An 11,150-nucleotide genomic window follows, 5' to 3' on the forward strand; every position below is an offset into this window, starting at 1 on the left:
ACTTGGAATTGGAGTCTTAATTAATTCCTAATGAGTACAAGTCCATGAGGTTAACCAAAGTATCCATAATGCATCAGTAAATACCAGTGGTGTATTCAACTATCATTAAAGGCGTCCGGCATACGAAATAAAAGGTTAAATATTACAATGATGCAGAATAATCTGCTCTTGTCAATTGAGATTGGAAGGGAATTCTTTTTGCATCCTGACAATCCCCTACCTTGCATGTGAATGCTTGATCCTGACAATAATGATAGAACTGGGAAATATCCATTCTCCCCGTCCAATTTACTCTCCCCCATCCAAGAACATTAAAAACAATGCAAAGATTACCACTCACACTGAGATCTTCTTTATCTCAAAATATTATCAAATCAAAAGATTTTTCCCTTCATCAGCTACATTACTGTAACTCATGCAATCTCGAGGAAGTGCATAAATTTCCCCTGTTGACAACAGTGATTGCTCTATAATATGAAAAACCCGCTGGATCGCCATGCTCCAACACTTAATGAAGTGAACCATCACTCTAAATCATAAATCAAAATGTTCTAAACATATGCGTTGTACTTTTAAATTGTATTGCGTTTACTGCTAGCTATAGATATTTGAGGCTTACAAGATTTTACAGAATAATGTGTGTACATTTAAACACGAAGTCATTCAGGACGGCTCTGTAAAATACTCACGATGATGCCAGCGCCATAATTAACATTGTCACAGTAGTTATACATGGTGTTAACTTGAAAAAGTGAATACTTAAGAAGTTAATCACGCCTGAGTATTTTTGAATATTTATTTTGAAACGAAATAGAAAAGATTTAAATTAATCTTAGGGCAAATTAGCTTTTAGACCACATAAAGGAACATATAGTTTGCTGTTTGCACATGAACCTGGTCAATGGGTATATACCTTGGAACATTAATTGTTCACTGTCGGCCTGAGCTCTTGTCGCACAATAGTAGTGTCCCTGCCTCTGCCAGGAGGCCCAAGCTAAGTCTCACCTACTCCAGAAGCGTGTCATAACATAATTGCACGGGTTGATTAAACATTTCTAAAGGCCCAATTTTGATGTAGTCGTTTTAAATCATGAACGTTGTTTCTAAATCAAAATAAATAGTCTTATATACGTCACCAATAACAAAACTAGCCACAATTAGGTGATTGGATTTGACCATTTAAGATGCTTATCGTAGATTTTACACTCGGCCCAAATGATTTAAGATTTAATTATGTCATTCCTGCCATTTGGCCCACACATTATCATAGAATATGATCTCAATAGCTATCCGTTATAAATTACAGTCGTTTGCCATTTGTAATTCCTAAGAGTTTAGCATTGGCGGTTGATTTATTTACTTGCGAATGGATATTCTTATTCTCAGGACATATTATTGAATGTTTCGGGCAGCAACAATGTGAAACTAGCTTTGTTAAAAGGTCAACTGGGACAACTGCGCATGTTTAAAATATTGGGACAAAAGAAATATAGCGCTGAAAAGTATTAAACCAATCGAGGCCTCAGTAAGTCCGAATGAAATAAAAAGAGTCATCTGGCGCTGTATAACTAATCGTTTAATATCATTGAATAGGTGCTGCTTTATAAAAATGAAACATGGACTTGACGTTATCGTACTTAAAATGGTTTGCCGCACTTTGTGCAGAAAAAGATTTGTCGATTTTTAATAGTTACAATGAGCTGCGCAAGTTTCCCTCCCCTCCTTTAATACACCTAACACTTAATTTAAAAATATCGCTCCAAAACAGTTATTTTTAAGAAAATGATCTATTTTAGGAACCTTCATTTAAAAGTCAGCGCTGTATTTTACATCTTAGTGAGTAAAAAACCTTTTAGGTCTATTCAGTCATCGCTAACGTTAAAAATAAATTATAAAATTTAGTCCAACAGCATGAAGATATTTCCAGAATTTAAAGTTTGCGTTACACTGACTGCATTGTTCTTATGTTTAGACCGTTCACTAAAGATAGCTAAATAGATAACATTCAGGTGGTTGTCAGAAACAACTAAATAAAACAGAGACCATCAGTGCATAAACTATGAGAGCTCCCCGTTGTAGCAACTAAAAGACTTCCAGTCAAGCATAACATACTCGGCAATTCCAAACCCGTATCATCAACAACAACAACAAAGTAGGCTAATCAAATACTGAAATTTGCCCTTCTCTGAAACAACTAGTAATGGATTGCAGAATGCACTGCCTGGCATTACAAACTTCACACAAGCAATTCTTTATCATAGCTTGTCTCCTATAAGACGGAATACTGTACTCCAGAAATCCGCAATTTATTGCCTTATTCCACACTGCATGTTGTAATGTACTGTAAAGGTTATTGTTCTAGTTTCTTTCCAAGCAGTCGAGGAAATCACATCAACATCCCTCCCCCAGCCCCCACACCCATGATTTATTTTAATTGTGTAGTCAAAACCGTCAGCAGAAGCATTATTAATTATTTTACTTTGAATCTTTGTGAACTGGATACATCTAAAGAATAATCCGGGAAGTGTGGTAATGACAGTATACAAACTTTTAAACAATACAGCAAATGTTAGCACCCTGAACATCTACAGCATTATTCATCATTCATAGGTGTATAGCAAATATTTTGTATTCGAAAACGTTGCAGGTTAAGCACGTACACCCTATGCTGGTCACTTGTACCTCGAAGTGTGCAGCTAGGACATTTCAATGATCTATTTTGACACCACGCACAATAGAGTCGAACAGAGTTTAGTTGCGTCTTGACTGGTCAGTGGAAAAAAAACTGCCACATTTTGCGAACTACTTACCAATGTCCCGCGATATTGGCCGATTTCAGCATTATCATTACTGTTTAGCAGCAACTTCACACACCGCCATCTCTATAACGCAGCAGTCAACACCAAGTCAATCCTGTCTCTGATTCATCCAATTCGAGAATTTCATCGTTCCTATTCGCATCAACTCAACAGCTACTGGGAAGCTTTTACTGCAATACGGTGTTGCCATTTCCAGCATTGTTCTCCAATCGGCTGAAATATTTACTCAATGCAAAGCTAACGAGCACCGACACAATTCTACAAATCTCTGCCCACCTTGATTAATTTTGTGATGTGGGATTATAAACATTTAGAGGAAGCATCTCACTGAAGAAATATAATATGATTTAATTACAATGTAGTCAAAATTCGCAATCATTGATGTGTTGATATATTTTTAACATGTACATGGTCACACCCTCAAATTATTGTATTTAAACACTGGTCGAAGCATTATGTAGTTTTGACTTTAATATTGTAACCATCCTGTAAATGCACCCAAAACTATATATGATAGTTGGATGCCAGAAGCACATGCCTCTGTGCAAGTGGAATCGCCTCTTTGAATAACGTGTAATTATCCCATTTGTCGGGGGAGGGGTGTGGAATTGTGAATAGTGAAAGCCGAAAGTATTGTCGAAATTGTACTATTTATCATTCCATTCTATCTATGTGTTTTGGACGGGTGCGAATGTTAAAGGTTATTCTACAATACCTTGTGAGTAATCGGTAGGATGAATGGAGACATTTTTGTGGAATTTTGACATAATTTGCTGACTTGTTAACCAAAAATCCTCATGTTCAGAATTCAGGAATCTATGTATTTGGAGCCAAACAAGAAGACAAGCATATTATGAATGGACTTAAACATTTCTTTACAGCAAATAATACAGGAACGAAAACCGAAAATAATGGAACTACTCAGCAAATCAAGCAGCGTCTGTGAAGGGGGAAACAGAGCTGTCATTGCAGGTCCAGGGCCTTTCTGCAGAAGGATTTTTTTAAAATTAGAGTGAACTCCAGCATAATATGTTGATTGAAAGAGGTGCGTCGACTTGTATCTTTACTTGCATTAAGATCCTTTCATTTATTCGTAGACATTTTTTTGAAGATGCTCTTCATTACCCATCAGACCCTATTACGGTCGGTTTATCTGTTAATTCTGCGACTCAAAGGTAATGTCAAAATTGACAAATGGAAGAGTGTTACTATATGCACAGTATTCCATCAAAGGTCCGTGTGAATAATATTTAGATATTTGCTAATCAACGCGTTCCGGCATTTGAGGCATGTTGGATTTGAACCCAGGCCTCCTGACTCAGAGGTAAGGACATTACCACTGTGCCGCAAGGGCCACAATATCCAGCATTTATAAGGTGTTAATCAGGCATGAACAAACTGGATAAAAGCAAAGTACGGATGCCGGAGATCCATAATAGAATAAAATCAACAGAGTTCTGGAGAAATTCAGCATGTCTGAGCATCTTGGAACAAGAAGAGAAGTTAAGTTTTGAGTGTAGTATGACCTTTTCAGAATAAATTGGATGTTTCCGAGGAAAATAAAGAACAAAAACTGTTTAGTAACAAATGGGCCTTGTAACTTGAGTGGTGTCAAAATATGGCTCAGAGTTGGAGTGACTGGATAACCCAAGAGGTTGGTTGAATGTTACTTCATTTTCTTTCCAAACCTATTTTAGCAATGCCAGGGAACTAAATAATCCCTAAGCAATGACACATTACACATTCTATGTCTCTGGCATCACCGCTTGTATCCAACTCTCATTTGGTTCCATTGATTGCCACATAGAGTCATAGAGATGTACAGCATGGAAACAGATCCTTCGGTCCAACCTGTCCATGCTGACCAGATATCACAACACAATCTAATACCAACTGCCAGCACCCGGCCCTCATCCCTCCAAACCCTTCCTATTCATATACTCATCTAAATGCATCTTAAATGTTGCAATTATACCAGCCTCCACCACATCCTCTGACAGCTCATTCCATACACGTACCACGCTCTGCATGAAAAAGTTGCCCCTTAGGTCTCTTTTATATCTTTCCCCTCTCAACCTAAATCAATGCTGTCTAGTTCTGGACACCATGACCCCAGGGAAAAGACTGCCTATTTACCCTATCCATGCCCCTTATAATTTTGTAAACCTCTATAAGATCACTCCTCAGGCTCCGATGCTCCAGGGATAACAGCCCCAGCCTGTTCTGCCTCTCCCTATATCTCAAATCCTCCAAACCTGGCAACATCCTTGTAAATCTTTTTTGAACCCTTTCAAGTTTCACAACATCTTTCCGATAGGAAAGAGACCAGAATTGCAAGCAATATTCCAACAGCGGCCTAACCCATGTCCTGTACAGTCGCAACCTGACCTCTCAACTCCTGTACTCAATACTCTGACCAATAAAGGAAAGCATACCAAATGCCTTCTTCACTATCCTATCTACCTGTGACTCCACTTTCAAGGAGCTATGAACCTGCACTCGAAGGTCTCTTTGTTCAGCAACACTCCCTAGGACCTTACCATTAAGTGTATAAGTCCTGCTAAGATTTGCTTTCCCAAAATGCAGCACCTCGCATTTATATGAATTAAACTCCATCTGCCACTTTTCAGCCCATCTGGCCCATCTGGTCCAGATCCTGTTGTAATCTGAGGCAACCCTCTTCGCTGTCCACTACACCTCCAATTTTGATGTTATCTGCAAACTTACAAAGTATACCTCTTAAGCTCACATCCAAATCATTTATGTAAATGACGAAAAGTAGAGGACCGAGCACCAATCCTTGTGGCACTCCACTGGTCACAGGCCTCCAGACTGAAAAGCAGCCCTCCACCACCACCATCCTCTGTCTTCTACCTTTGGGCCAGTTCTGTATCCAAACGGCTTGCAGCAAATTTGGCCACTCCACGAAGGATCTATTCATAGTCTCCTCCCCATCTTTAGATAATATTCCCCCTTTCTAACATTATTATTATAACTTGCAATTTTTCAACAATGCATCAACTCTATTCTTTTATAACCAGTCTTAATCCTTCACATGGGATGTGAGCATTGTCAGCAAAACAGTAATTATTGACTGGAGGTAGTAATAGTTAGCAGCCATCTTGAATAGAATATCCTTTATTGTCATGTGTATTCAATATAAAATACTATGAAAAGTGTGTACCACTGCCAGTCACAGGCAAAGTTCACATTAACAGAGAGAGTTCAACTTTTTCTTCTCCGCTCCTATAGCATGCTGTCACCAGAGTCCAGCTGGGCTTCCCAGCCCACACCATGCTGCTGCCAGAGTCCTGCCCTGGGCTTCCCAGCCCATACAAAACATCAGAGAGAGTCCCACTTCAGGCTTCTCAGCTTATGTCATACCACTGAACTCCTCAAGTCGATGCAATGTAAGTACATCCATTGTATTTTAGGAAAGGAGTTCCTCAGTTGTGACCCATGAACAGTGAAAGAAAAGTAACATATGTCCAAATTACCTTGAGGCATATTCTGGAGGGAAACCTGAAGATGGTCAGGTTCCCAATTCTCTGCAAATCTTGACCTTCTAGGTGGTACAGGTCACAGGTTTGAAAGGAGTATTGAAGAAGGCTTTGCAAGTTTCTAAAATGTACCTTTTAGATGGTGCACACTGTTGCTGTGTGCTAGTGCTGGAGGGAGTGAAAATTTTAGGTGATGTACAAAGTGCAATGTAAATGTGCTGTTTTCATCTTGGATGGTATGAGGCTATGTGGGTTTTGCAATTACCAGATGGCTCAGGCATAAGCCAATCATGAATGCAAATCGATTTCCACTAGCAAAACAGTAGAGCCACTGTCCCTTTGATCTTGACCACCGATTTTAATTCTCCAACCACTGAATTAAACCCCCCCTAATTTTCTTCCTCAACTGAGGGAGTTTGTAGTTTTGGAATCCTTATGTCATCCTAAACTGATAAGTTGATTCCACATACACCCCATCACACAGATAATTTACTTTGATCCCCATAACACTTTGCAATTTGGACTTAATTTTAATCTTCTGCTCAAACTCCCTTACTTCACCATCACGTACTTTCAGCTGATCCACAACTTTGCCCATTATCGTACATTTTATACCCAGTCCTACTCTTTTGTCCTGTCTTTGCTGACTCATAGTGGTTCACAGTCATCAACGTATTCAAGTTAAAATATCATTTTTTGTGGTTAGATTCATTCCTGGCCACAGCTCTCACTATCCCTCTCCCTTGCACTAATCTAAACTCCAGTTATGAAACTCTGTTAATCTATCTTTGGACTGTTCTGCAACACCCAATTTGCCACAGTGCCTCTCTTGCTCCAAGGATGCTGCCTGACCAGCTGTTCTTTTCCAGCACCACACTTTTCAACTCTGATCTCCAGCATCTGGAGTCCTCACTTCCTCCAGCACCCTATTTTTGGTCTACCATTGGCAGTTGGATGGTTAGGAATCCAGAGATAGGATTGGATTTTCTCCTTTGAGGGAGTTTCCTGATATTACATTCCTGCCTCCTACCAGCAGTGCTTGACCTTAGACCTCAAACTTCAACAGCAACCACCTTCAATCCTCAGGCCCCTCCTCACACACCTACCCACCTGACTCTCTATCTAGCATCACATAATCACACACCACCTCCATACTCCCATTACATCCATGACTTCCTATATAACTCTTGCCCTAATATCTTGCACATCTCTGTAATACTGGCATCTGTCTAAATGTGGAAAGTAACCCAGGGCTTATGTTCTGTACACAATAAGCAGAGAAGGTCCAATCTGCCAATTATTGCTCCAGCAATCTACTTGCCATCATCAGCAGTGATTGAAGGGGTCATCAATAATGACATCAAGCAGCACTTGTTTTACAATAAACTCCTCATGAGTGCTTAGTTATGGTTCTGCCGGAACTACTCACTCCATACCTCATTATAGCCTTGGATCAAACATTAGGCAAAAGGATTAATCCCCAGAGGGGACATAAACAGTGACTGCCTTTAACTGCAAAACTGCATTCAAGAACCTTTAGGCAAATCTAGATTCAATGAGAATCAGGGTGTAAACCTTATGTTGCTTGAAGTTACATCAAGCACAAAGGCAAACGGTTGTGGTCACTGAAAGTGAGATCCCTCCATGATCAGCATCCTGGGGGTTATCATTGTCCTGAAACTAGACTACACTGGCTACATAAATGCTGTGTCTATGAAATCAGGTCAGAGGCTGGGAATCCTACAGTAAGTAATTAATCTCCTGACTCCCCAAAATCTGTCCACCATCTACGATGTACAAGTTAGGTTTACCATTGAATACTTCCCACTTGCCTAAATGACTGGCAGCTCTAACAATATGAAAGAAGCTTAACACCATTCTGGACAAAGCAGCGCATACAACTGACACCATATCCACAAACATTTATTCCTTCTACCACCAATGCATAATGGCAGCAGCATGTACTATTTACAAGATTTAGTGGAGAAATATGCCAAGACTCCTTAAATAGCATCTTCCAAACCCACAGTCACTACCATCCAAAAGGACAAATGCAGCAAATGCATGTGAACATCATCATTTACAAGTTCCATCCAAGCCATTCACCAGCCTGACTTAAAATTACATTGCTGTCCTTTAGTGTCACTGGGTAAAAATTCTGGAACTCCCTCCTTCGCAGCAATACAGACATATCTACATCAGTGAACTGTAGCGGTTCAAGAAGGAAGCTCAGCATAAATTTAAGGGCAATTACAGATTGGTAATAAATGCTGATGCAGCCAGTGAAGCCCCAAGTTTATGAATGAATTAAACAAAGTGAAATTACTCCCAGTTCCTAATACCATAATCCCATGGGAAGTCTTTGACATGCACATGAAATGGTTACAATAAACAAACAGCCATTTAAACTCCACCTGAAAACAGCCTTAAACCTTTTAGATATTCATTAAACAGTCAAAAACACAGCCATTCAAACAGTAGACAAAAAAAAGCCTTATTTCTGGCAAATAGTTACAGTAATGCCAAAATAAGCAAATAAGCATTCAAAAAATAAAATTCTGTGGGCACCTCAAAACTGCTGAGCTAATCAAAGCTCACAATTCCCTTAAGAGCTGAGCTCAGGTCAGCTTATAGTTCAATATTTGAGCTTCACCAAGTAGTCATAATTAAGGTACAAGTCCATAACTTTGTCAACAAAGCCTCTGGAGTTGATACATAAAGGTTTCAAAATTGTTGCGAGATTGCCATCTGTTGCATTGATTCAAAGGCTGAACAGATGGTTGATCTGTCAGCCAAAGAGAAGATCAAAGCACAGATCACAACTGACATTTAAAATCTGAACTTCAATACTATTCAATGCAGAAATGCACTTTCTTTACTGGATAAATCTATCTTATGCCCCTGAAGACATTCACAGAATAATGCTGGTCAATTTAATGGCCACTTAACCTTAATAAGCAAACTCCTACACTCAATCTCCACACTATAGATAACTTATTATACAACATTATGACATGCAAAATGAGCAACACCTTCTAAACTTACCTGCCAAAAAGGTTCCTCATCTTTAACCACATCAGCCTCATTTTCAATGGATCATCCTCTGCCACCTTCAGCATAATTCCACCATGAAACACCCATCGCCTTCCCTTTCAACATTCTAAAGGAACTGTTCTCTCCTCACTCAGCCCACAGTCATCCCAATGCAGTCTCTCTTTTGTTAGTCAACTTTCCGTGCAAGTACAGAAGTTGCAACACCTGTGCTTTCACCCTTGATAACTCAAGTCATCTGATGCTCCAAACGATCCTTTCAAGTGAAAGAATATCTAGCTTATATTTTTTCAATGTAGTATATAGTATTTGATTATGATGTAGTCCTCTGTGAACTGGGGAGACGAATGCAGGCTTACCTGGCCTCTTTTTGCAGAATACCTCCATTCAGTCGGCAAATTTCTGGTTGCTAAAGCATCAGCTTTCTCCCAATCTGACTTTTTTTTTGTCCTTGGTCTGCTATGAAGTTTCAATGATGCTCAATGAAGTTAGATTAACATTACCTCATCATATGGTAGGGAACTTCACAGCATTCTGGAGTTGACATTCAGTTCAATATGTTTAGATCATAAAATCTACGTCATTTGACTTTGTTTTTCTTTGAAATTCATTCTTATTTCACAGAAATCTTACAGTGTGCAAGGAGGCCATTTGGCCCAATATGCCTGTAAATGTGCATGATTACGTAGTGCTAATCTCCTATTTTTCTCACTGGATAAAAGCAAATTACTGCAGATGCTGGAATCTGAAACCAAAAGGGAAACTGCTGGGAAATCTCAGCAGGTCTGGCAGCATCTGTAAGGAGAGAAAAGAGCTGACGTTTCGAGTCGAACTGACCCTTTGTCAAAGCGTTGACAAAGCTTTGACAAAAGGTCAGTTAGACTCGAAACGTCAGCTCTTTTCTCTCCTTACAGATGCTGCCAGACCTGCTGAGATTTCCCAGCAGTTTCTCTTTTGGTTTCCTATTTTTCTCATACCCTTGCACGTTATTTTTATCCAGATAATTATCCAACACCCTACTGTATGCCTCAAAATGAATCTGTCTCCAAACTTTCAGCAGTGCATTCCAAATCCTAACTACAAACCGAGTGAAAAGGACTTTTCTCATATCACCTTGCTCGTTTTGCAAATCAGGTTAAATCTATGCCCTTGCATTTTTATACTTTCTAAAAACATGAACTGTTTCTGCCGTGCTATTCAATCCAGCCCATTCATTACTTTGAAAACTTCTATCAGATCTCCTCTTTGCCCTCTTCTCTCTGTTGCTTTGCAGTCAGACAACAGCTTTCCCTGACAGTAAACTCCACTAGACTAATCTTTTTCTCATTTGTCCCAAAACTACTTTGGTTTTGTACCATTAAATCATTTGTCATATCATTTCTCCTGCCTCCACTCTAATACAGACCTTCCTTTTTGTTACTCCCACCCTACTTCCTTTTACTTGCTCAAAAAATGTTGCATTTCTAACATTTCCCAGTTTTAATGAAAGGTAAGAGGTCCAAGTCATCAATTATCTACATTGTGCTGCCAGAATTGTGGAATATTTATTGCATTTTCTGTTTTTATTCATATGAAATATGTTGTTAATTTTAGCTAAATATCGTTCCTGTCAAATTTTACATAAATCCATTCCCATACTATTATTTTGTGTTTTCTCCCAAACACTGCGCACATTTTAAAAACTTGCTTTGACAATGCATAGGAAGCATACAGCATGAAGCAGTGACATGACCTCCTTAGGGTTCTCAATCCAGTGCTTTCCAGGGGTAAATCAGGATAC

This window comes from Hemiscyllium ocellatum, chromosome 7 (assembly GCF_020745735.1).
Source record: "Hemiscyllium ocellatum isolate sHemOce1 chromosome 7, sHemOce1.pat.X.cur, whole genome shotgun sequence".
Lineage (NCBI taxonomy): Eukaryota > Metazoa > Chordata > Chondrichthyes > Orectolobiformes > Hemiscylliidae > Hemiscyllium > Hemiscyllium ocellatum.